The sequence below is a fragment of the Pinus tabuliformis genome, chromosome 5_1, assembly GCF_031772625.1.
Source record: "Pinus tabuliformis cultivar Carrire ecotype Pingquan chromosome 5_1, CPIR1, whole genome shotgun sequence".
In the NCBI taxonomy this organism is placed as follows: domain Eukaryota; kingdom Viridiplantae; phylum Streptophyta; class Pinopsida; order Pinales; family Pinaceae; genus Pinus; species Pinus tabuliformis.
The window spans coordinates 690,533,684-690,559,408 of NC_142305.1; the positions used below are offsets into that span (position 1 = coordinate 690,533,684).

At 41.9% G+C, this 25,725-nt stretch overlaps 4 pseudogenes; all 4 read right to left on the reverse strand.

Annotated features, from left to right (window-relative positions):
• Positions 1–17,477: 17,477 nt before the first annotated feature.
• On the reverse strand, positions 17,478–18,541 carry LOC149166824 (DNA damage-binding protein 2 pseudogene; annotated as a pseudogene).
• LOC149166825 (origin of replication complex subunit 6 pseudogene) lies at positions 18,427–19,203 on the reverse strand (annotated as a pseudogene).
• A 3,079-nt stretch (positions 19,204–22,282) lies between these two features.
• LOC149166826 (DNA damage-binding protein 2 pseudogene) lies at positions 22,283–23,294 on the reverse strand (annotated as a pseudogene).
• On the reverse strand, positions 23,215–23,971 carry LOC149166827 (origin of replication complex subunit 6 pseudogene; annotated as a pseudogene).
• Between the last annotated feature and the right edge of the window lie 1,754 nt (positions 23,972–25,725).

The following is a 25,725-nucleotide window of genomic DNA, read 5'->3' on the forward strand; positions in this document are numbered from 1 at the left end:
CTTCTTCCCTGGGAGCTGAATTGGCCCAACAAAATCAATAGCCCATTTTTCAAATGGCTGCAATGAAACGTGAGGATGTAGTGGCAACTCATCCCTTCGTGATGGTTTGCTCGTTCTCTAACATGCATTGCATGCCTTACAATATGCTTTGGAATCCTTATGCAGCATTGGCCACCAGAGACCTGCACGCAGGTCTAAAGCTTCAATGAGAATGACATTTATCTCAAAATCTGGCACATATCTTTGCAATATTTCATCAACAACCATCTTATACAAATGTCCCACAATCACTGAAAATTCCACCACACGCACTACAAGTTCCTTCTTTTACTGACCTGTATACCCTTTCGGTGCCATCCCCGTAGTCAAAAAGTGAATAATATCTACAAAATGATTGTCCATTAGACACACCATGAAGAGCTACACATATGGAAACCCTTCCTCCAAACTGGTAGGCTCCTCTCCTATTTCAATCCGCTAGAGATGGTCAGGTCCTGTGTTTAACCTTCCTGGCTTCACAGTTACTTCAAATTCATACTCCTAGAATAGTAGCAACCATCTGCAGATCTTGCCCCGCAACACAGGCTTATTGACTAGGTATTTCAAGGCAAAATGATCTTTGTACATCTTGAAATTCCCTCCTAAAAGATAGTGCCTAAATTTCTACAACGCGTATGCCATGGCCAATAATTCTCGCTCAGCCATTGAATAATTCTTCTTATCATTCAATAATTTCCTACTCACGAAGGTAATGGGGTGGTCCATTTCTCCTTCATGGCTTGCGTTAACATTGCACCCAACGCAATGCAAGAGGCATCCACATGTACGTGAAATTCCTTTTTCCAATCAGGGAATACCAAGATCGGTGTAGTGACCATCTTTTCTTTCAATACATCCAAGTTGTGCTGACATTCTTCATCCCAACAGAATGTTGCATCCTTCTTCAACAATTTCTCCATGGGCATGGTAATTTGAGCATATGCTTTGATAAATTTTCTATAATATCCCGTGTGTCCTAGCGTCGCGTGCAGTTGCTTAACGCTTCTCGGGGCCTCCAAATTCACTATCACCATGATTTTTGCAGGGTCCACCATCAACCCTTGCTTGCACACCACATGACCCAGCAAAATTCCAAAGGGAACACATAATAGGAATTTCTTCAAATTCAACGCAATCTGATATCTGCGACACGTATCCAACATTAGGCACAGACTTGCTACATGGTGCTTCACTAAACCAAACACCGTCCAATCATCAAAGTATACTTCCAAGAACTTATGGATGAACTCTTTAAATGTTGTTATAACTACGCGAGAGAATATCATAGGTGCATTCTTGCGTTGAAATGACATCACAGTATACTGGAAACAACCCCATTTCGTTGCGAAGGTTGTTTTGCTCCTATCCTCTGGCGCGATCTTGATTTGATGATACCAGGGGTAAACCCGTCAGTGAATGAGTAAGCCTCCTACCTTCCAACATTGTCTAATACTTCATTAGTAAACTACTTCAGCAATGGATCATGGACACAGGCATCATTAAGCTTCCTCAGATCTACGGAAATCCTTATTTCACCCTCCTGTTTCTTCTCCTGAACCACCATCGGGCTCACCCAATCAGATTCCTCCACAGGTTCTATGATGGCCACCTTCAGCATCTTATCCAACTCATGACGAACCTTTTCCTTGTATTTGGCATTGAGACGATACGACCTCTTCTTAATAGGTTTTGCATCCATCTTCAGCGTAATCTTCATGATGCCCAAGTCGCCTATCATGCCCTTTAGGTCCGAAAACTTTGTAGGAAAGGGATCTTGGTACTCACGGAGTAGGTAAACAACTTTATCCACAGTGGCATTATCCCAGTAATCCCCAATATTTTCAAACTTCAGTTCTGCTTCAGTACCAATGTTTACTTGCTTTGTTTTCAATGACCCGGTGATGTTTGGGTTTTCTATTTGTAGACCTTCGACTTAATGATACCCTTATGCTTCTGGGATATCAAGATTCCTTGAAACATCATCCTCCTCTTCAGCGGTCACATTATAACATTCCAGTGCGTGGCACAGCTGGGTGCTCCAATCTGGCTAGACCCACTCCAGTGGTTCCCTCAGTGTTCTAAAGATAATTGCCTTAATTTCCTATAGAGCTTCACCAATGCTCATGAAGCCATCTTCAAAAATGAAGGTCAATAAGAACCCTTCTCTTAATATATCCCACTCCGTGGTTCTATGGCGGAGCTCTGTCTCCAAATACCAGTTCATGGGGATTGTGTCTAAAGTATGGAAAAATAAGTGTACCCACTTTGGCTGCGGCTCTGTTCCATAAGCTTTAGTCCACTTTGCTAGGTGATCATGCGGATCATCCCTCCCATAGTATTTCTCGTCCAATCGAGTGTTAGGATGTCCAAACTAAAATATCATCATTCTTTTGTAATCCCGCCATCCATCAAAGATATCCTTGTGCGTACCCAACCATCATGCGGGCGTAGCATGCAATGCCAAATCTAAAGCTTGGAAGTGGTGATTCTCGGGGTCTTCAAGCTCAAACGCATCCAAAAACTTATCCATGCCAGTTAAACCATCATAATAAGGTAAGTTCATTACCTCTGATGAAGCGTAACGCAATGATTTAGTCATCAGGTTACAGCGTAATGTCGATACTTCACGCAAGCGATTCTACCAATGATCCAACTCTTCATCTGAATCAGAGGTGCAGGAACTCTCCTGGTCCCACGCAATCCATCCATATGCCATCGGGTTGATCTAGTCTTGGTCGCTCACTATTATTTTGTAGATTTGATCTAGTTCATCCTCACTTTCTTCATAATCGTGGACTGGTTCAGTGTAGCATGCCCCTTCTACAGGGTCCAACGGCACTACAACTCGAAGCGTTTTCCTTTCAAATGACATCATCCTCTTCTTTAAATTTATGACCTCGTTCATGTTAATGGCCCAGTCAATTCTGAGGAGCGCGGGGTATGGATTACTGCCATAAATGATTTATATCACCTCAAAGTTAGCCATTACACTCGCACCTTCTATATTAACTATAACTTTGTATAATCGTCCCATAGGGATGATCTTTTGCTAGTTCGCCATTCTAGGCTGAATCGAAGACCACTGCAGCGAAGGTATACCCATCCTTTTCCATGTTTGCATCGGAAACACGTTCGCATCAGATCCCAGATCCAAAATGACCTAATCCATTTCATAGTCTCCTATCTGCGCAGTGAGCCTCATCTCACGCCCTGTTCGCACCTTATGTTTACCAATTTTTCTAACTACGTGGTGTCCATCAGGGGTGTTCTCTTTGCTGGTGCATTTGTTTATTAACTCCTGTAGGCCTTTCACAACTTTGCTATCATGCAACAGTTTCATGTAGGTCTCCAAGAACGTGGTAAGGATAGAGGGATCCACCTCTGTAGGCATGTTGGTTTCTTGTACTTTTTTCTGGCTTCCTGAGTTAGAGGCCTCAACGAAGCTCTTCTTGGCTTCCATAAAAGTTTCCTTAGCGCGGTCCATATCAAAACCAACTTCCTTTTCTGGGGCCTTGCGGACCCATCCATATTCTTTAGGCTGTTTACCCTTATCATCACCAGTCATTATTCCGCTCTTCAACACTATATTCAGGCTTTGATCCTCTTCGCGGGGTTCAAGTCTCATCATCTGTAATTTCTGTGTCGGCTCCTGAGGTTGTGCCTTCTTTTCTTGGATATTAGCTATCAACATCGGGAATTCTTCTATAGTATGGTCAAACTGGTTGCAGTATTGACATGACGGGTGTGTCTGATTTAGACACTCCCACATGTAGTGCCTTGGTGTCCCTCAGTTGTAGCAGATAACTTGTCCACGACCTCTACCAGGTCCTCCTTCTCTGTGGCCTCGTCCTCTACCCTGATAACCTCCACGCGCTCCTCTAGTGCTCTACTCTGGGGGCTAAGTTTCTGCTTGCATCTGGTATGTAGGTGTTCTTTCATCATCAGCTCATAGCTGCGACAGTGGCACTCATCATGGCCCACAGATTTATGGAAGTCACAGAGCAATTACTGGGGTGTCTGAATGAACTTTTGAAGCAAATGACAATTATCCATTACGTGTTTTCTAGCAACCTGACAAATAATGCACCATAGTGTAGTCCCCATGCTCGACCCTGCTGGGGCTTCCGACTTTAGGGGATTTGGTCCCCCTCTTATAATATAATTCAATAATACGGGACTATGGTCTTTATCATGCCCCCGGATCTTACACTTCAGACACCAAACTTCCACACGCACCTCTCGTTTAGTATCCTTGTCTTTCTTCAAGCTTTTCAATTCTAAACAGAGGCTTTGTAACTGGGAGTGAATCTGTTGTACCTGTTAGAGCCTAAATCTGCCTTAGGCTGAAGGTAGGCAAGATTTCAGGATAACCACAAACCACGCTCAGTCTGGTAGCTAGCCCTACCAGAACAGGAGAGGGCTCTCTCCGGGTCACGCTCAGTAAAATAGACAATAGGGTCTGAGATGACTCAAAATGTATGCTGATTTTAGGCTAGTAAATAGATATGAAAAGATAATTTGATTGAATGACTGAAATTTTCTGGGCTGTATGGGACAAAGGACAGTATGCGCTGGGAAATTAAGTCAAGATACAGAATATTTCGTGAGGCAAGATAGGCAGGAGGTTTAGCAATCAGATTGAAATAATATGGAGCGGAAAGACTGTTGAGAGGTTGAAAAGGGCATAACTGATGAATCCTTTTCAAACAGAAGAAAAAACACAGAAGATGAATGCTTTCTAAGGCAGAGCAATAAATTGGATTCTACCGTTCTTACTCAAAAACATTCAACTGGAAATGACTATGAATGAACTGCAAAACATAACGAGACACATATGAAACAGAGAAGAAACATTTTGCTAAACTCATACCACAGGGATCTCATGAATCAGAGCTGCATCATTTATTAATTTCCTGGCCAAAAACTGTACAGTGAAAAAGCACTGGGCTTTCCTCCACACCTCTCCCAGAAATCAGAAGCTCTACAAATGATTTTTCATACAATAAATAATCTCTACCATGAGGAAATGGATCGACCCAAAGTGGGGATCGTTTAATCATTATTGACAGAAGGTGAAAGGCCAACCACCTGTAAAGGAACAGCGTTACATTTTTTTTGTTGATAACCAATGAGAATGCGGAACCTGTGGCATAGACCCTTTGAATGGCGACTGAAGACAAAAAATAGACCATCCAACCATATTTCTCTGCCACGGTGGATATATACGTTTAAATTTAGCTTTTCACTTTTGGACTTTTCACCTTCCCTTTGCCATTTAATAAAAACTGATTCTTCATAAAAAGGATTTTGAACTAAGCTTTTTGCCCTTTAATAAAGGAGAAAACGTGTTAATAACCGATCCAGCTGGCAAGTCCATGCGTTTTTGAGCGATGGGAGTGAGTTTAGGCGTTTCTCGGGTTTCCTGGCTGTGTGCGTCGCGTGCAAGCCCAGTGCGCCGTGCCATGTGAGTGCGCCGCGAAAGTGTAATTTAACACTGCGAAAATGTGCCCCATGCGCCGCGCACTGTGGGTGCACCGCGCCTGCTCCCAATGCGCCACGCGCCCGTCCAACACACAATTTCAGCTCTCAAACAGTAAATTTGCTCCTCCTCTTCATTGATTATTGATCTTGACTGTATTCCGGCATGATTGAGCCGATTTCCCATCGTACAATTGTGTGTTGACAAGGAGGAATGTCATCCTCCCTCCTTCAGCTCTCGAGCATTGTGTTGGATCCGATTTCATGGTATGGCGTGTGGATCTAAAATTTTCAAATTTAGGGATCAAATCTTCAGAATTCATTGCTGGAGCACGACACCGATCCTTTTCCTCAAACTGACAAATCCGTGCATTTTTGGGTGATTTTTGGCTTTCCTGGCTGTGTGCGCCGCGCCAGTGCAAATTTGCATTGAGAAAATCAGCTCTATGCGCCGCGCACAGCCAGTGCGCCGTGCCAGTTGCCCAGTGCATCGCGCCTGGATTTCACACAGATTTTGTTTTCCAAACAACTAACTTCGCCTTTCTACATTTTGCTTTATCTTCTTGATACCCTTCAACTTGTAGTTGCCAATGTTTGCCATAAAATACAATTTTGCTAGTTATGTAATGGACCATATAACAACATGAATAATGGATTCTACTGAAGAAATGGCACTGATCACACTCCTCGCTCCATGACGCCCACTGTTTGTATTTTGTTTATTTTTTTTGCAATCCGAACTTATGCCATACTTCAAGTCTCTGAAAGTGGATTAGCATGAGGGCCGTTATAATCCCCTTGTGTTTCCGAGCTGGGAGAATCAAAGGGTGGAGTAATCAAATCTGTAAGCCCTACTGTACCAGCATGAATACATACCTCTCCAAAAAAGTTGCATTTTCCTTCATTGGCCTTATGTTTTGCATGGCCTGCCATTGTGCAGTACGTTCTGACCAAATCCTTAAATGGGACATTACTTTCACTCTGAACCGAGACATGTTGCGTAATAAAATCAGATCCCGCCCCATATAAAAACATGCCATTGCACTGACTGTACTAAAATATGGACCCTCCTGTTAGGCTGATTAGACTCCTTCCCTTGGCAATGACGCAACAAAATTGGATCTGGAAACTACAGTGCAAGATTCTTATGCAAATAGAACAAATTATACTACAGATGTGTTTTAATTTCCATTCTGATTTTAGCTTGAAATGATGACTTTCTTGGTTGATTTCCTCTAAGGATAGGAGCTGCTGAAACCTGGCAAGATGACCAGGGCTGCCTGAAGAACTGTGGAACTTGAAAAACCTTAACAAACATGTGTTGAACAAACTTGATGATTTCTTCTTCAAAACAGAGTTTTGAAGAAGAAATATCCTTCAGCATTATTAATGATGAAAATCTTGAACTGAGCACTTATTGAAAACATCCTCATGGCCTGCAGGCATTATTCAACATTCTGAAGACAAACCCTAGACCTAGAAAGTGAAATGACTCCTTTCTGGACCAAAATAGCATCTGCAAATGACGTGAAATGAACTTTGAGAAATTTTTTTGACCAACCCAGTAGGTACAAACATGATGGAAACAAGTGAAGAGACCCTTCCGTTAGATAATGGCATGCTCCTAAATGGAATGTAGGTGATCAAGCTGAATGAGACACCTAAAAATGAAATGCAAAAAGAGTTTTTATCTCTGAGGGAGGATTGACAAGACCGACTCTAACATTGGCTCCAATGGGGATGGTAGCTCCTTGGAGGTGCCAAGAATGGCAGATCTCTGGAGGAGCTAGACAGTGCCTTCGTCCATTGGGCTATGGAGTCATTATTTCGACAAACAACACAAAGCTCTTGACTCATTTATTGACTGAAACTTGACTCGAACTGACTCAAATTTGGACTTAAAATAACTCGAATACTGACTAGACAAACCCAAACCAAAACTGAACTAAAATGGTATTTACAGTGACAATGGAAGCAGCATAAACAACTCAGAAATGGTACCGCTTGAGCAGCCGACCATTGATCGACCCTCCTGGACAATCTTCTCCATTCATTTCCTTTAGAAGAAAGGCATTCTGACCCCAATATGCTGGAATCTTGAAGGGACCTTTCCAGAGATTCTCAAATTTACCGTGCTTACCCTTTTCCTCATTCCTTGCATCCCACTTCAACACCACATCATCCAACTGAAATTTGTTCGCCTTTACGTTTCTATTATAAATTTTCTTAATCTTCTCCTGCAACTTGGACATGTTTTGGAAAACTTCTTCTCTAGTCTGCTGCAAATGGACCATTTGATTCAATCTTCTCTACATAGGATCATCTTCACTACCGGCCTCCTGAAGAAGTTTGACTACCAGAGCTGCGAGAGAGGTAGGAAACACTGTATCAACTCCATAAACAAGCTCAAAGGGGGACATACCAATGGATAACTTCTGACTGACCCGATCTGCCCAAAGTACATTGACCAATTTCTTTTGCCAACTATTCTTGTTGATTTTCAACAGCTTCTTGATGATATTGACTAAAGATTTGTTAGAAGACTTTGCCAGCCCATTTCCTTTCGGATGATAGGCAGTTGAATGACCCAAAATGATTTTATACTTGTTACAAAACTCAATCATCTTCTTTGATTTGAAAGCTGCTGCATTATCAGTGATCAACTTCTTCGGGCAACCAAAACGAGACAAGATGTTGTTTTCCAGGAATGAAATAATCACCGCATCTGTAGCTTGTCTGGTGGGAACTGCTTCGATCCATTTCGTGAAATAATCTGTTGCTGTGAGAATCCACCGATGCTGACCGTAAGAAGCGGGATGAATTTCACCAATGAAATCCAACCCCCACTGCTGAAAAGGGGCGCTCACCTCAATGGGCTTAAGCGACAAAGGCTGTAATTTCTACCTTCCTTCAAAAATCTGACATTTATGACAGCTCTTGACTACCTTATATACATCATCAAACAATGTCGGCCAATAGTATCTTGCTCTCAAAATTTTATTTGCCGTTGTTTTCCAAAAAATGTGACCGCCACATTCTCCTTTGTGGAAATCCTCCATGACTTTCTTTGCCTCTTCTTCCACCAAACAATTCAACAGAATGCCACCGAGATCTTTCCAATAAAGTGCAGAATTTAGAATGCAAAACTTGGCAGCCTTTAATTTGAGAGTTCTAGCTTTGTTTCTAGTCATGCCGGGTGGTGGTGACAAATTTTGAAGCACATATATGATATCTGAATACCACGGAGAAAGAGAAAACATTTCAGATACCTGAATTGACGAACCTTCCTCATTCTCATCGGACATAGCAGCGATCAGATTTATGTCTAAGGCGTGCAAGTTTGATTCGGCCATTAACTTTGCCAATCCCTGTCCTTTAACAAGATTTGTGGGCTTTATTTCCACATCATATTCCAACAAAGCTGCAATCCACTTGCCTCGTCTTCCTTCCGGATCTATCTGCACTAAAACATCTTTGACAGTAGCGTTAGGAACATAAGCCAAAATATGAGAATGCAGAATGTATACCCGAAAATCTTTTAATGCTTTTACAAGTGCGAGGGCTTGCTTCTCAATTATGTTGTACTTTAAGGCTGCATCTCTTATAGCTCGGATGAAGAAAACAATTGGTCTTTCGTGATCATCTCTTTTCTACATCAACACCGCTGCCATAGTATGCTCCGAAGCGAATGAAAATAATATAAAATCCTGAATGTATTCCGGGCTGATTAGAACTGGAGCTGAAGAAAGAGCCAATTTGACTAAATTGAAAGATTTTACAGCCTCTTCCATCAACTTCACTTGGCTGTCCTTCTTAAGCATGTTTGTAATCTCTCTTAGGTGTTCAACAAGATTAGGTACAAAGCGGCGTAAAAAATTCATTTTACCATTGAAAGATTGAATCGCCTTCTTATTCCGGGGCAGATCAATTTGTTGAATTGCTTGTACACGTGCTGGATCAATATGAATGCCATCTTTTGAGATAATGTGCCCAAGTTGTTTGCCTTCCTCCATGGCAAACAAGCTCTTTTTCGAATTCAGCGACAGTCCATATTTTCTGCACTTTTGAAAAATAGTTTTCAGATGATACATGTGTTCTTCATCTGATTTGGAAAACACTGTCAGATCATCAAGGTACACAACCAAAAAGACATCCTTCTCATTTGCAAAATCCAAGTCCATTGCCTGCTGAAATGTGGCACCCGCGTACTTCAAACCAAAAGGCATTTTAGCGTAATGAAAAGTTCCCCACGGAGTGGTGAACACTGTCTTGTCTCGTGATGAGCCCAAAATTTGGTAACCTTTTGGGTTCATTTGGCCTAACTACCCTTGCTCAATCCTTCATTTTTCATTACTTATGCATTATTTTTTAGTATGTTTATGTCATTTGTATGAATAAGGGTAGTCATTATTCCTAGGTGGCTAACACGTGCTCATTTCAGGATTTTTTGACACATGTTGAAGCAAAACCGAGCAGACATGGGCTAGGAGACAGCCAAGCTTGGGTTGAGGATTCGTAGGGGGTTTGTTTATGGCATTAAATAGCCTCCCTCAGGATCTTCACCCCCAACTCCGAGCTCCGAAGGCCACCAAAACCGGATATAAAAGGCAGCCAAGCAAATTTCTTGGAAGGAGTTGTTCACTCACAGTTTGGGTAGCCAAGTCCCATAGATTTAGGAGGCCAGCTAGGGCCTCGTAGTGTATAAATGTTAAGGCTTCAGCCTTCGAAAAGGACTTTTGAAAAACTCTTGCATATTCTGCACTACGTGCTGCTAGCTCTATTTTGTTCTTTTGTAGCCATTATTGGCATAACCCTTGACTTGTGATTATTTTTTGATAATGGAAAGCAGTCAGATTTGATATCAGCTCTGAGTTTTTTATAGGAGCCATAGCTCTCGGGGTTGGGCCCAACCTGAGAGCCTAGGGCCTCCTTATTTGTATTGTTATCTTTCCTTTTAGCACTGTGATTTTCCTTTTATGCATCTGAAACGAAGTTTGTTGAGCTAGATTTAGTTGTGTTGGTTAAATAGGTTATTGTTGAGGAATAGAATTACTTTAGATGTGTAGAACAGATTGATAAGATAAATATTGATAAAAGCTCCATAAAAGGGTTGCCTGCACTCTCAGTTTCACCTCTCCCTTATTGGATCAGGGGCTGGAATTGTGGAGCCAGTGCTGCTCAACAAAAACACTAGTTTGCTTGACCATGCAATCATTGGTGTAATGTTTTTCATTTGTAGAAGTTAGTCATGCGTTTAGACCTTTTTAGATGTTCCTTTGATTAAGTGTTGTACATGGTTCTCTTTGGAAATAAAGCTGTTGTTCATTTGTTTCATTGACAGTTTGGATAGATTAGCTAAGATTTCGATTGTATGCAGGATTTGGTTGATTCAGTTAAGTGCACACTGTGCAGGGCTTATCCATCTTTCTCTCATCCACAGTGCACACTGTGCAGGGCTTATCCATCTTTCTCTCATCCACCTAAGCTTCATCCAGGCCAGCTGTTCCATCTCCTAGTCAGCTTCCTCATCTCACAACCCCTCTTATGTCCACGTCACCCTACCTTTTTGCTCTTCCATTGCCTTAGCCTTCCTTAAGACAAGTTAGCTCTCCACACCCTCTCATCACTTCATTCATCAGTCACTGGGTCATCTCAGACCCCTACCCTACCTCCCTATCCATTCATGCATCCTCTTTCACTCACCCATCCTCCAAAATCCAATGTCAGAACATCCTGTAGAAATTTCTGAACATCCTGTAGAAATCCCTGAAACATCTTGTAGAACCCCTGCAGACTTCCTGTAGAAGCTCACAAGTGAGGTTGATGGATAGCCAAACTTGGTGAAACTCTCTGGAAGGGTGTTAGGGACTCCTTAGACCCTCTCTGAACCTTCCCAACCTTTTCCAAGCATTTCTCCTCCTTGATCCACCCCTGCATAGTAAGAAGCCAGTTAAAAGTACATGTATGATAATTTTGATAACGTAACCAAAATACAAAAAAAAGGTATTCTTTAGATAGAGATAGCATAGGCATGTGCATTTCACCTTTGTAGAAGTAATGGCATCTTCTTCAATAGTTTGCATCCTCTCCTTTGCATCAGTAGGACTAGCTGGTAGAATCAGGGTTTGCTAGGGTTTATGTTACTCTTTGACTTTCAGTTTCTTTCTGCAAGTAGATCAACTTCCCTTGAGTTAGCTTCCATCCATCAGGTACAAAGCTTCTTCTAAGAGCTCATAGAAGTTGGCTTGAGCCCCTAGCGGACTTGTGCCAGCTGACCAAGTGACAGCTGCGGCAAGAGCTAGTACTTGTGCATACAGCACCGTCGCTTCCAAGTTTGTTACGAACTATCGGGTTGATAAGAGTAAAGAAGGGAGTCCCAGGAGTTGCAACATTATTGCTACAATACTGGAGCCCACCCTCTTTTTGGTGCCGTTGCTGGGGAAGCGTCAGAGTATTGGTGATTGTTGCTTTTCTTCCATTTTTCTACACTTGCCTTCTGCGAAATATTTCACTTCATTTTCATTCTGCAATCTCATTTCCGCAAAAGTAAAATAGATATTTCCTGCTTTCATAGATTAGCAGTTTCAATTCTGCAAGTGTAGACTAGCAATTTCAATTCTGCAAGCGTAGACTAGCAATTTCAATTCTGCAAGCGTAGACTACCAATTTCAATTATGCAAACGTAGATTAGCATTTCATTCCTGGAATTTCATTTGAGCAACGTAGCTTAGTCTCATTTCAATTCTGCATCTTCATTCCAGCAAGATAGCTAGTTGCAGTTCAATCTATTTTAGTTTTGCAGGTACAAGCAGAAAAAGCAAAAATCAATTAAAAGCCTTTCCATTTCATGCCTTGTAGGAACATAGATAAAACCGGCAAATTCCTACCCAACACCCCCACCACTTCACTGAGTCACCCTTCTCTCTTCTTTGGTGACAGTGATCCAGAAGAACCTATAGGTGAGCCTCCTGAGACATACGAAGATCCTATACCAGAAGAAGAGTTAGAAACCATCCCACCTGAAGCCATGGCTGAAGATGGAAGAGAAGATGAGAGAATAGAAGGTGCCTTTCCCATCCGAGAGACCAATGGAGACATGAAAATGAAAAACATAAGCCCCTCTGCTTTACCTCACTTCCATGGATTGACTACTGAAGACCCTGATACCTTCTTGTTTGAGTTTTCTGTCCTTTGTCGAACCTATGACTATACAGAAGATGAGAAAAAACTAAAACTCTTTCCCTCTACTCTCAAGGATGCAGCATTACGCTGGTTCATGGGATTACCTGGAAACAGTATCACCACTTGGGCTCAGATGCAGCAAGCTTTCAATACCAAATACCGGGACTACTGTAGGTCCAAGGAAGCCAAGGGAGAGATCTTTCGGATGACCATGGGAAATGAGGAGTCTTTAGAAGATTATGAGGAAAGATTCCAACTTAGCTATAAACGGGCCAGGTGCACACTTGACCCTGAATCTCTCAAGTTGGTCCTGCTCCGAGGAGTCCCTGAAGACCTCCTAGATACCCTTCACATGCTAGCTGGAGGAGACATCTACCAACTACCTTACGAGGATATAATGAATGTGTTTAGAAACCACTCTAGGGCAGCCCGGAAAAGAGGTAGGGGAAACCCCCTTTCATCCAGTGCTACTTTCTCCAAGCATGAGTTTGTTAATCAGCTGGAGGACCTCAAAAGTGAGGTGAGACAGACCATTGCCATGCAACTTGATACATTTTGAATCCAGCAAAAGAAAGAGGAAGTTGAGAGGGCTTTGGCCATCTTCTGTCCTAGGTGTACAAGGAAGCACCCTAAGAACGAGTGTCCCTTACACTCGGTAGAGGTATGCTTCGTTTGTGAGGAGGACCACCCCACAAACCAATGCCCAACCTTACCTGGGCTTAAGGCCATGTACCAAGGAACTGAGGCACCCACTGAACCTCTCTACTTCCTCAACCAAATAAGGCCGCATGGACCTAGACCTTACCAGCAGGGGATGCAAGGGACTCAAACAGTTGTGTGTAAGAATACCACTTCTCCAAGCCATCAAATATGTACCGATATACAAAAAATTGGTTAAGGAAAAGTGTTTCAGGCACCCAGGCAGGCGAAAAAGAGATGCCTCAACCATCAATGTCATAGGACAAATGTCTAATCTTATGTTGGGGCAAGTAATCTGTCCAAAGTATTTGGATCCCGGGAGTCCTGTAGTTGATGTTCACATCAATGGAACCATCATACCCCACACTTTGATTGATTTAGGGGCTGCCATCAATGTGATGACTAGGGATACCATGCTCAAACTCAACCTTCAGGGTTCCTTAAGGAAGACCTCGAAAGTCCTGCAGTTGGCAGATCGCTCCACTGTGACTCCCGAAGGGATTGTGGAGGATGTCTTGGTCTCTGTTGACTCTTGGGAGTATCCTGCGGACTTCTTGGTTCTTCAGCCAAAGGAAAAGCTTACTAGATACCCCCTTATTTTGGGAAGACCTTGGCTAGCTACTGCGGATTCTTACATTATCTGCCGAGCAGGAAATATGACCATCAAAAATGGTCTTATGTCCAAGCAGATAGTCCTATACCCTCCTGCCCAACCTCTATTAGAGCATGACTTACCACTTTGGTTGGAAGAAGGAGAAGAGGATGAGGTGTACTCTGCACCCTTGTGCACCTTAGAGACCACCAGGGGAGGTCCTCAAACTGAGGATGATTTGATTGAGACCTTGATTCAGAATCTGCCTCCTAGTGCATTGTCCTTAGAGAAATTGGTGGAAGATACTCAAGCCAGCACCTTAGTGGACCTTTGTGTGACCGATCCACTCTCTCCCAGGGTCAAAAATGTGGAGTTTGGCTCCGAGAGAACGTTAAAGATCAGCTCCTCCCTATCTCCTTCCCAGGAAAAAGAGCTGTATAGTCTGTTGGCCAGTCATCTAGATGCTTTTGCTTGGAGCTATAAGGAGATGAAAGGAGTCCACCCTTCGGTCTGTACCCATCACATCTACATCAAAGAAGATTGTAAACCGGTCAGGCAACCTCAGAGGAGAATGAATCCAGCCCTTAAGGACATTGTCAAAGAAAAACTGCAAAAATTGTTGGATGCAGGATTCATCTACCCCATCTCGGATAGCGAGTGGTTGTCCCCTCTAGTGTTGGTACCCAAGAAAAATGGAAAGTGGAGAATCTGTGTGGACTACCGAGAACTAAACAAAGCCACCAAGAAAGACCACTTTCCTCTGCCTTTCATAGATCAAGTGTTGGATGGACTAGCAGGGAAGAAGTTTTTCTCTTTCCTAGATGGGTTCAGCGGGTATAACCAGATCCAAATCAGCCCAGAAGACCAAGATAAGACCACCTTCACTTGTCCTTGGGGTACCTTTGCTGACCGAGTCCTTCCCTTTGGGCTATGCAACGCTCCTGCCACTTTCCAAAGAGAAGTATTGAGCATCTTTTCTGAGCTGGTCCATGATTCGGTGGAAATCTATATGGAGGACTTCACTCCCTATGGGTCCAACTTCCAAGAAGCATTGTCCAATCTGGGAAAAGTCCTAACCAAGTGCATTGAGATGAACCTATCCCTTAGTCCGGAAAAATGTGAATTCTTGATGACTGAAGGGACCGTGATGGGACATACCATTTCTCGCCAGGGATTGCAGGTGGACCCTAATAAAATTGCTCTCATCAAAAAGGTTCCACATCCTCAGAAAGTAAGAGATGTTCGGAGTTTCCTAGGCTTAGCAGGATATTATAGAAGGTTTATTAAAGATTTCAGTAAGCTAGCCTCGCCACTGTTTGGCCTCTTAGCAAAAGATGTTGAGTTCAAATGGACGGATGACTGTCAAAGGGCTCTGAATGAGTTAAAGGATAAGTTGGTGTCCGCCCCGATATTAAGAGGTCCAAACTGGGCCCTACGTTTCCACATCCACACTGATGCCTCGAAAAAATCCATAGGGGCAGCCTTAGGACAGGTTGAACAAAAACTCCCATATGCCATATACTTTGTCAGCAAAAACTTATCCAAGGAAGAACTGAACTATATTGTAACTGAGAAAGAGTTCCTGGCTGTGGTCCATGCCCTGAACAAGTTCCGACACTACATCACTGGCTATCAAACATTTGTACATACTGATCATGCTGCAATTAGATATTTAATGAATAAACCAGATGTGAATGCTCGTATTATTAGATGGTTACTTCTGTTGCAGCAATTTGATTTGACTATTGTTGACGAACTAGGTAAAGAAAACGTTGTTGCTGACTTCTTGTTTAGATTGGATTTACCTGCAGGTGAAGATGGAACAGTGGACGACCAGATGCCAGATGAACATCTGTTTGCTATCTCAGTACTCTCCCCATGGTTTGCTGATATAGCAAACTATTTGGTCTCAGCACAGTTCCCTCCGCATCTATCTTCCAAAGAGAAAAGCAAAATTGTAAGGAAGAGTGCCTCGTTCACTTGGATCGAGGGCAACTTGTTCAAACTTGGCCCCGATCAGATCTTAAGGTGTTGTGTAAGGGAGGAGGAAGTCTTTGACATCCTCCTAACCTGTCATAATGGGCCTCGTGGAGGACATTTTGCAGCCAAGAGGACTTCCTTCAAAATTCTATAGGCAGGCTACTATTGGCCCACGCTTCATCAAGATGTCAAGAGATATATCAGCCAATGTGACCGATGCCAAAGGATGGGGAAGCCAACCCCAAGGGACGAAATGCCTCTCCAACCTCAAGTGACTCTTGAACCATTCGAGAAGTGGGGCATGGATTTTGTGGGTCCTATCAATCCTCCTTCAAGGCAAAGGTCTTACATCATTGTGTGCACAGACTATCTGACAAAGTGGGCAGAAACCAAGGCAATCAAAGCAGCGACAGAAGAAAAGGTGGCTAAGTTTTTAAGAGAAAACATCTTCTACAAATTTGGCTACCCAAGAGAGCTAGTCACCGATCAAGGAAGCCAGTTCACCTCCAACTTAATTGAAGATTTTCTTGCTCATCACAAGATCAAGCACAAGACTTCCACCCTCTATCATCCTCAAGCAAATGGGAAGGTGGAAGTCACCAATAGAGCGTTAGAAGGGATTTTGACTAAGGTGGTGAGCAGCAGCAGAAAGGATTGGGCAGATTGCCTGGTTGAGGCTGTTAGCGCTCGAATTTGCCTCAGGCTGAAGAAGGCGAAACTCAAGGTAACATCAAACCACTTAGCCTCGTAGCTAGCCCTACAAGGCAGGAGAGGGTTCTCTCCAACCTATCTCAGCAAAAAGTTTTCAAAAGGGGCTGAGATGATTTTAAAAGAAACTGATTTTAGGCTAGTAAATTGATAAAAAGGGGTTTTTAATAAAATGATGGGGTTTTTCTGGGCTGCATGGGGCAAAGAACAGCTTGAAACAGAGAAATATAATCAAAAACACAGATTATCTCATGAGGCAAGGTAGGCAAGAAATTTAACATCAAATTGAGATTAAATGGACTGGCAAGACTGCTGAGGAGCTGACAAGGGCATAGAAGATGAATCCTTGTCAAACAGAAGAAAACATTGAATATGAACAAACTTAAAGGCAGAGCATAAAAATTATGAATTCTACCTTAACACTTCATTTTTTCAAATGGAAAAGATCATGAAATGAAATGAAAACATAACAGGCTACATATGAAACAGAAGGAAAACTTATGCTAAATTTCATACCACAGGAATCTCAAAAGCCAGAGCTGTGTATTTTCATTAAAATCTCTGTCAAAACTGTACAATGGGAGCTCTCTGTTCTCCACCAGCTCTCAGAACTCTCTCTCCTCTCTCTGACCCTTAAAAATGATTTTTTTAATACATTAAATAAACTATACTAGAAGAAAACAGATCGACCCAACAATAAGGGCGTTGTTTCAACTGAAATTACAAAAATTAGAAAAGAGCATTACATTTATTCTACAAACGGAACAGCATCCCTCTAAATCTTCTGATGATTGGTTTATTAAGAGGCAAAGCTGGAGCGCAGATCCCATCGAATCAGGACTGAAGTCATTAGTAGGAGATCGGTTGCTATATTTGGACCCATTATTTCAGCAACAAGCTATCCATTGTTTGTATCGATGAATTCAATTGGATGCAATGCTATGTCATTGAAATTATCACTTATGTAACGACCAATAACTGCAAGGCACTCGGACGAATCCTTTGGATCCCATTCGGCACGAAAGCAGGTCAAATGACGATTAAAATCATGACTATGGACGATCACATGGCTTGGATAGCTCAAATCACCAAAGATAGAATCCCATACACGTATCCGATTATCTTGGTAGGTAGTTATGATTTTACTACCAGTTTATGGTGAAAAATAAGCAGAGTTCACAACACATGGGTGTTTCAACTCTCCCAGGAAGGCCCCAGCTTTTAATTGGCGAATATCCCAAAGACGAGCAAAATGATCATTGCCACAGCTGATCAAAAGATCTGGATTTAATGGATTGAAATGAAGCCTCACAACTTTAGAACCCTTTTTGTGGATTAGAATGGGTTCCTCTGTTTTCTTATTTGAGCGAATGTCTATCTGGTAAAGAATCCCAAAGTTATCCGCAACCAGTAAAAGATCTTTCTCTGAATTGATATCCATGCCAAGTTATCCGCAACCAGTAAAAGATCTTTCTCTGAATTGATATCCATGCCATATAGCATTCTCCATGTTGCCAGTCCATTCCATCCATTAGGATTGCAGTCCATCAGGAGGATTGGAACTCTCGTATCAATATCAGTGCAGCTAAGTATTCCATCAGATCCTGATGTGTATATATAATCATCCTTCACGGGATGAAATTTCATACTATTCAGAATGAAGGAATGTAACTGTATTGTAAACTGTCATTTGTTTTCTTCTGTGAAATAACTCTTCAGATGCATTTCTTCTATCTAATTGTCACTTAATACTAGTGAGGATAGGCATCACTTCATAATCCAAATCGTATGATATTTGGAGTACATGATTTGATAAAGCAATCAAGATCAGCATTACATCAAATCAGACATGATTACCATCATTGCTATGAGCCTTCAAGTGGTACAGCCAATGAAGGCTTCTTTACAAAACTGAGTTGCATTTGCCTTGTTTTCTTTTCAAGTCTTGTTGCTTTAAATGTTTCATTCGAAGCGAGAACTAAAGATATCCACTCCTCGTAAGCAAGTTTCGGCATTTTCTTAGGCCTCTTCAAGCCAGGCACCTCTAGTCCATCTTCATCATCAATTAACTCATTGGAACTATCAGATTCGCCATCCCCTTCATGCCTTCTTTTGCTTGGCAATGGATCTAAAAGCTCTCTATTATTCTTCACATACTTTGGATCCTTATTTTCTTTGGAAATTCCGACCACGTCAAAGAAAAGGTCGATCATGGATGCTGCACCACTTGAGAATTCTGAATCGGATGTACCACAAATCTCAATCAGTCTTGTCCTGTCCACTTTTAGCTTGTTCCTTCTTGCACATAAGTAAAATGACACCGCGGTAAATACAGGACGAATAAAATCAGCACTTGAACGCCGAGACTCGGGCAAAGCAACTACAAATCTCTCCTTGTATAAAGATATTTCTCTTTGGGCAGCCCCAATCAATCTAAGACAACCAAATTGGATTCCCAGTTCTCTGATGTCTAGCTTTGGCCTGACACCGAGAGCATTCTGCATTGCATTTCAAGGATCTTGTGTAGGCCTTTTTTGACATGCCACTGAGTTTGATGGCCTTCTGTCTATCAGAGGAACCTGCAGTTTGGTAGTGGCTAGCTCAAAACAGAGCACAGATTTACAGACCTCACCCACACCAAAAGTAGAGGGATCAAAATGAACATCACTGAGGCGCCTCAGCTCCTCGGCTTTTCTAATGGATGTCTTTTCCTCTGCAAGACCCAGCTTCCTTCCTAGCGCCTCCATATCCATCTTTCCTTAGCTACCTTCAATGTAATGCGAAGGATCTTTGAGACTCTGAGCCAATATACTGTGGCTGTGATCATACCATTGAGATGCCAAGAGACAATGGAAAGCGAGAGCCATGAGAGTACCATAGATGCCATGATATAGTAAAATATGAAAGCCATAGATGATGTTTCACTGAGCTAAATGCGAAGCACTGAGACCCATATATAATGAGACCATCCACAAAGAGCAAGTAATCTTTCCACAGAGATGTGAGTAACCTGAGATGCCGAAACACTGTGGAGACTGTGACATCGTTTGCTTCTCTTCTTAGAACCACTTGAGGCTTCCTCGTAGTCATAGTAATTTCTGGAACATTTTTTATTCCAGCAAAAATCAATTTATTTGAGTAATCTCCAATGGCACCTTTATCAAAAATAAAGTCAGAGATACATCTATCCTTCCCTGTCGAACATATACAGATTTGATTTCCATTTGATCTGGCAACTGAAATGCTAACCACACTTGAGATACCATGGGCTCCTTTAAATGAGCAAAATGTTTGAAACTTGTGTTTTCAAGATCGATCAATCTCATTGGAAATTCAAAAGCAACGATATTGCCCCGCTGATAACCACAAACAAGTAGCTGATCCGCAAGGCTCACATCAATACATACAATGCGTGCCAAGAATGCTGATGTGAAATCAACAACTAAAGATGCCTGATACTCTTTTGATGGATCCCCTCCAACCATTTCAGATTCACTGACTTCTCTAAATGTGTACTCCAACCTCCACAATTTTAATCCTCCTTTTGGATCTGTTGTAAAAAACATGCCTATGCTCTAAGGACTTGCACCAGTAAATTCCAAGAAGTTGCCTCTCTCTTTCAGCAGACCAAGTAAAAGAGCATGGGTTTTCATGATTAAGATCACTAGATACAAGTTGCACAACAATCACTCTTCCTTTACCACCTGTCAATTTGTCTCTGACAGAGGACTTTGAGAAGACGGAGTCTAACATCGGCTCCACTTGGGATGGTAGCTGCTGCTTCGTGGAGGTGCCAAGGACTGCAGAACTTTGGGAGAGCAGACAGTGCCTCCATCCATTGGGCAATGCAGTCCATTATTCCAACAACTAACATAGACTTTGACATATTTATGGACTAAAACTTGACTGAAATGATTGAAAAACAGACTCGGCAAACTTCACACTAAAACTGTAATGAAACTGGAACAAAATGCTGTCTTTTGGCTGCTTATTTATTTACAAAATCTACCCTAATCTACTGTACAAACAATAGATCAGGTAATACTAAAATGCCAGATTAACCATTCAAGTAAACCTGAAAATGATGCCGCTTTAGAATGCTTCCACCAGGATGGAGATGTTATTGCTGGCAGCTCTTCATGCACGTAATGAGCCTGGTCACGTACAAGACAGCCTGATCTATCAATCAAACTGAAAAAATGTGTCCATGTATGTTGCCATTGGATCGCGGAAGCTGGACTCTGTTGGCTGCCCCAACTCTACAATACATACTTCCAGCTGCACACTGTCAATGTAAACATCTGTAGGCAAGTCTGTTATTTCTTTTTTCGAAGGAGGAAGAATTTCCAAGAACTTTTTAGGGTCTTGGAAATCATATGACTGGATTTGCTCATCTAAACATTGAATCTCCTTTTCGATTCTTTCAACAATTAACTCACAGACACCCGTTTTAGTTTCAAGATGAAACTTCGGAGATTTCAAACATTGAAGGAAGGTACTGAAAAATTCTTCATTAATTTCAATATCCACCAACCACTCTCTAACTTCATTTAGAGCTTCACAAAGTGCAGGGTTTGCCACATACCCCACCATTGCATAAATGGATCAGTGAGCACTGGACTGTCTGGATCGAGTTGGAGTCGCCAGGTGAACGTTTCAGCCTGCATATGTGTCTGATTGCTGTCCACCATCAGCATCAGATTTGCAATTTGATTTCATGTACTGGGACAAGACAATCAACAAGTCGAATGTTCTCCCCAGTATGGTCACCAATATGTTAGCGCTCGAATTTGCCTCAGGCTGAAGAAGGCGAAACTCAAGGTAACATCAAACCACTTAGCCTCGTAGCTAGCCCTACGGGGCAGGAGAGGGCTCTCTCCAGTCTATCTCAGCAAAAAGTTTTCAAAAGGGGCTGAGATGATTTTAAAAGAAACTGATTTTAGGCTAGTAAATTGATAAAAAGGGGTTTTTAATAAAATGATGGGGTTTTTCTGGGCTGCATGGGGCAAAGAACAGCTTGAAACAGAGAAATATAATAAAAAACACAGATTATCTCCTGAGGCAAGGTAGGCAAGAAATTTAACATCAAATTGAGATTAAATGGACTGGCAAGACTGCTGAGGAGCTGACAAGGGCATAGAAGATGAATCCTTGTCAAACAGAAGAAAACATTGAATATGAACAAACTTAAAGGCAGAGCATAAAAATTATGAATTCTACCTTAACACTTCATTTGTTCAAATGGAAACAATCATGAAATGAAATGAAAACATAACGGGCTACATATGAAACAAAAGGAAAACTTGTGCTAAATTTCATACCACAGGAATCTCAAAAGCCAGAGCTGTGTATTTTCATTAAAATCTCTGTCAAAACTGTACAATGGGAGCTCTCTGTTCTCCACCAGCTCTCAGAACTCTCTCTCCTCTCTCTGACCCTTACAAATGATTTTTTTAATACATTAAATAAACTATACTAGAAGAAAACAGATCGACCCAACAATAAGGGCGCTGTTTCAACTGAAATTACAAAAAATAGAAAAGAGTGTTACATTTATTCTACAAACGGAACAACGTCCCTCTAAATCTTCTGATGATTGGTTTATTAAGAGGCAAAGCTGGAGCGCAAATCCCATCGAATCAGGACTGAAGTCATTAGTAGGAGATCGGTTGCTATATTTGGACCCATTATTTCAGCAACAAGCTATCCATTGCTTGTATCGATGAAATCAATTGGATGCAATGCTATGTCATTGAAATTATCACTTATGTAACGACCAATAACTGCAAGGCACTCGGACGAATCCTTTGGATCCCATTCGGCACGAAAGCAGGTCAAATGATGATTAAAATCATGACTATGGACAATCACATGGCTTGGATAGCTCAAATCACCAAAGATAGAATCCCATACACGTATCCGATTATCTTGGCAGGTAGTTATGATTTTACTGCCAGTTTATGGTGAAAAATAAGCAGAGTTCACAACACGTGGGTGTTTCAACTCTCCCAGGAAGGCCCCAGCTTTTAATTGGAGAATATCCCAAAGACGAGCAAAATGATCATTGCCACAGCTGATCAGAAGATCTGGATTTAATGGATTGAAATGAAGCCTCACAACTTTAGAACCCTTTTTGTGGATTAGAATGGGTTCCTCTGTTTTCTTATTTGAGCGAATGTATATCTGGTAAATAATCCCAAAGTTATCCATGCCAAGTTATCCGCAACCAGTAAAAGATCTTTCTCTGAATTGATATCCATGCCATATAGCATTCTCCATGTTGCCAGTCCATTCCATCCATCAGGAGGATTGGAACTCTCGTCTCAATATTAGTGCAGCTAAGTGTTCCATCAGATCCTGATGTGTATATATAATCATCCTTCACGGGATGAAATTTCATACTATTCAGAACGAAGGAATGTAACTGTATCGTAAACTGTCATTTGTTTTCTTTTGTGAAATAACTCTTCAGATGCATTTCTTCTATCTAATTGTCACTTAATACTAGTGAGGATAGGCATCACTTCATAATCCAAATCGTATGATATTTGGAGTACATGATTTGATAAAGCAATCAAGATCAGCATTACATCAAATCAGACATGATTACCATCATTGCTATGAGCCTTCAAGTGGTACAGCGAGTGAAGGCTTCTTTACAAAACTGAGTTGCATTTGCCTTGTTTTATTTTCAAGTCCTGTTGCTTTAAATGTTTCATTCGAAGCGAGAACTGAAGATATCCACTCCTCGTAAGCAAGTTTCGGCATTTTCTTAGGCCTCTTCAAGCTAGGCACCTCTAGTCCATCTTCATCATCAATTAACTCATTGGAACTATCATATTCGCCATCCCCTTCATGCCTTCTTTTGCTTGGCAATGGATCTAAAAGCTCTCTATTATTCTTCACATACTTTGGATCCTTCTTTTCTTTGGAAATTCCGACCACGTCAAAGCAAAGGTCGATCATGGATGCTGCAACACTTGAGAATTCTGAATCAGATGTACCACAAATCTCAATCAGTCTTGTCCTGCCCACTTTTAGCTTGTTCCTTCTTGCACATAAGTAAAATGCCACTGCGGTAAATACAGGACAAATAAAATCAGCACTTGAACGCCGAGACTCAGGCAAAGCAGCTACGAATCTCTCCTTGTATAAAGATATTGCTCTTTGGGCAGCCCCAATCAATATAAGACAACCAAATTGGATTCCCAGTTCTCTGATGTCTAGCTTTGGCCTGACACCGAGAGCATTCTGCATTGCATTTCAAGGATCTTGTGTAGGCCTTTTCTGACATGCCACTAAATTTGATGGCCTTCTGTATATCAGAGGAACCTGTAGTTTGGTAGTGGCTAGCTCAAAACAAAGCACAGATTTACAGACCTCACCCACACCAAAAGTAGAGGGATCAAAATGAACATCGCTGAGGCGCCTCAGCTCCTCGGCTTTTCTAATGGATGTCTTGTCCTCTGCAAGACCCAGATTCCTTCCTAGCGCCTCCATATCCATCTTTCCTTAGCTACCTTCAATGTAATGCGAAGGATCTTTGAGACTCTGAGCCAATATACTGTGGCTGTGATCATACCATTGAGATGCCAAGAGACAATGGAAAGCGAGAGCCATGAGAGTACCATAGATGCCATGATATAGCAAAATGTGAGAGCCATAGATGATGTTTCACTGAGCTAAATCCGAAGCACTGAGACCCATATATAATGAGACCATCCACAGAGAGCAAGTAATCTTTCCACAGAGATGTGAGTAACCTGAGATGCCGAAACAATGTGGAGACTGTGACACCGTTTGCTTCTCTGCTTAGAACCACTTGAGGCTTCCTCGTAGTCATAGTAATTTCTGGAACATTTTTGATTCCAGCAAAAATCAATTTATTTGAGTAATCTCCAATGGCACCTTTATCAAAAATAAAGTCAGAGATACATCTATCCTTCCCTGTCGAACATATACAGATTTGATTTCCATTTGATCTGGCAACTGAAATGCTAACCGCACTTGAGATACCATGGGCTCCTTTAAATGAGCAAAATGTTTGAAACTTGTGTTTTCAAGATCGATCAATCTCACTGGAAATTCAAAAGCAACGATATTGCCCCGCTGATCAGCACAAACAAGTAGCTGATCCGCAAGGCTCACATCAATGCATACAATGCGTGCCAAGAATGCTGATGTGAAATCAGCAACTAAAGATGCCTGATACTCTTTTGATGGATCCCCTCCAACCATTTTAGATTCACTGACTTCTCTAAATGTGTACTCCAACCTCCACAATTTTAATCCTCCTTTTGGATCTGTTGTAAAAAACATGCCTATGCTCTAAGGACTTGCACCATTAAATTCCAAGAAGTTGCCTCTCTCTTTCAGCAGATCAAGTAAAAGAGCATGGGTTTTCATGATTAAGATCACTAGATACAAGTTGCACAACAGTCACTCTTCCTTTACCACCTGTCAATTTGACTCTGACAGAGGACTTTGAGAAGACGGAGTCTAACAGAGGCCACCTGGGCTTACAACACCACTTGGAAGACCACAACCGGTTTCACACCTTATGAACTGGTCTATGGGAAGAGAGCTTTGCTGTCAATTGAGTTCGAGTACAACACATTGAGGATGGCAGCTCAGCTGGACCTAGATCTCAGCCACGCCCAACAAGAAAGGTTATCGCAACTGAATGGGCTAGATGAACACAGAATGCAGGCCCTTCTCCACTCAGAAGTGGTTCAACTTCAGAGGAAGATATGGCATGACCGGCACCTCAATGACAAGCAATTCCAACCGGGAGATTGGGCGCTATTGTATGATTCCAGACACAAGGATTTCAAGGGGAAGCTGAGGACAAGATGGTTAGGGCCATATGCAGTGGAGAAGTGTAATGATAATGGGTCTGTTCTTATCCAGACCATCAATGAGGAAGCCATCCCCATGCTCGTCAATGGGCATCGACTAAAGATCTACAGGAAACCTCTTTCGAGGCAAGAGTTCATCAAAACTCTGGAAAAATCAGTGCTGGTCATAGAGAAGAGTTCTGCCTCTGT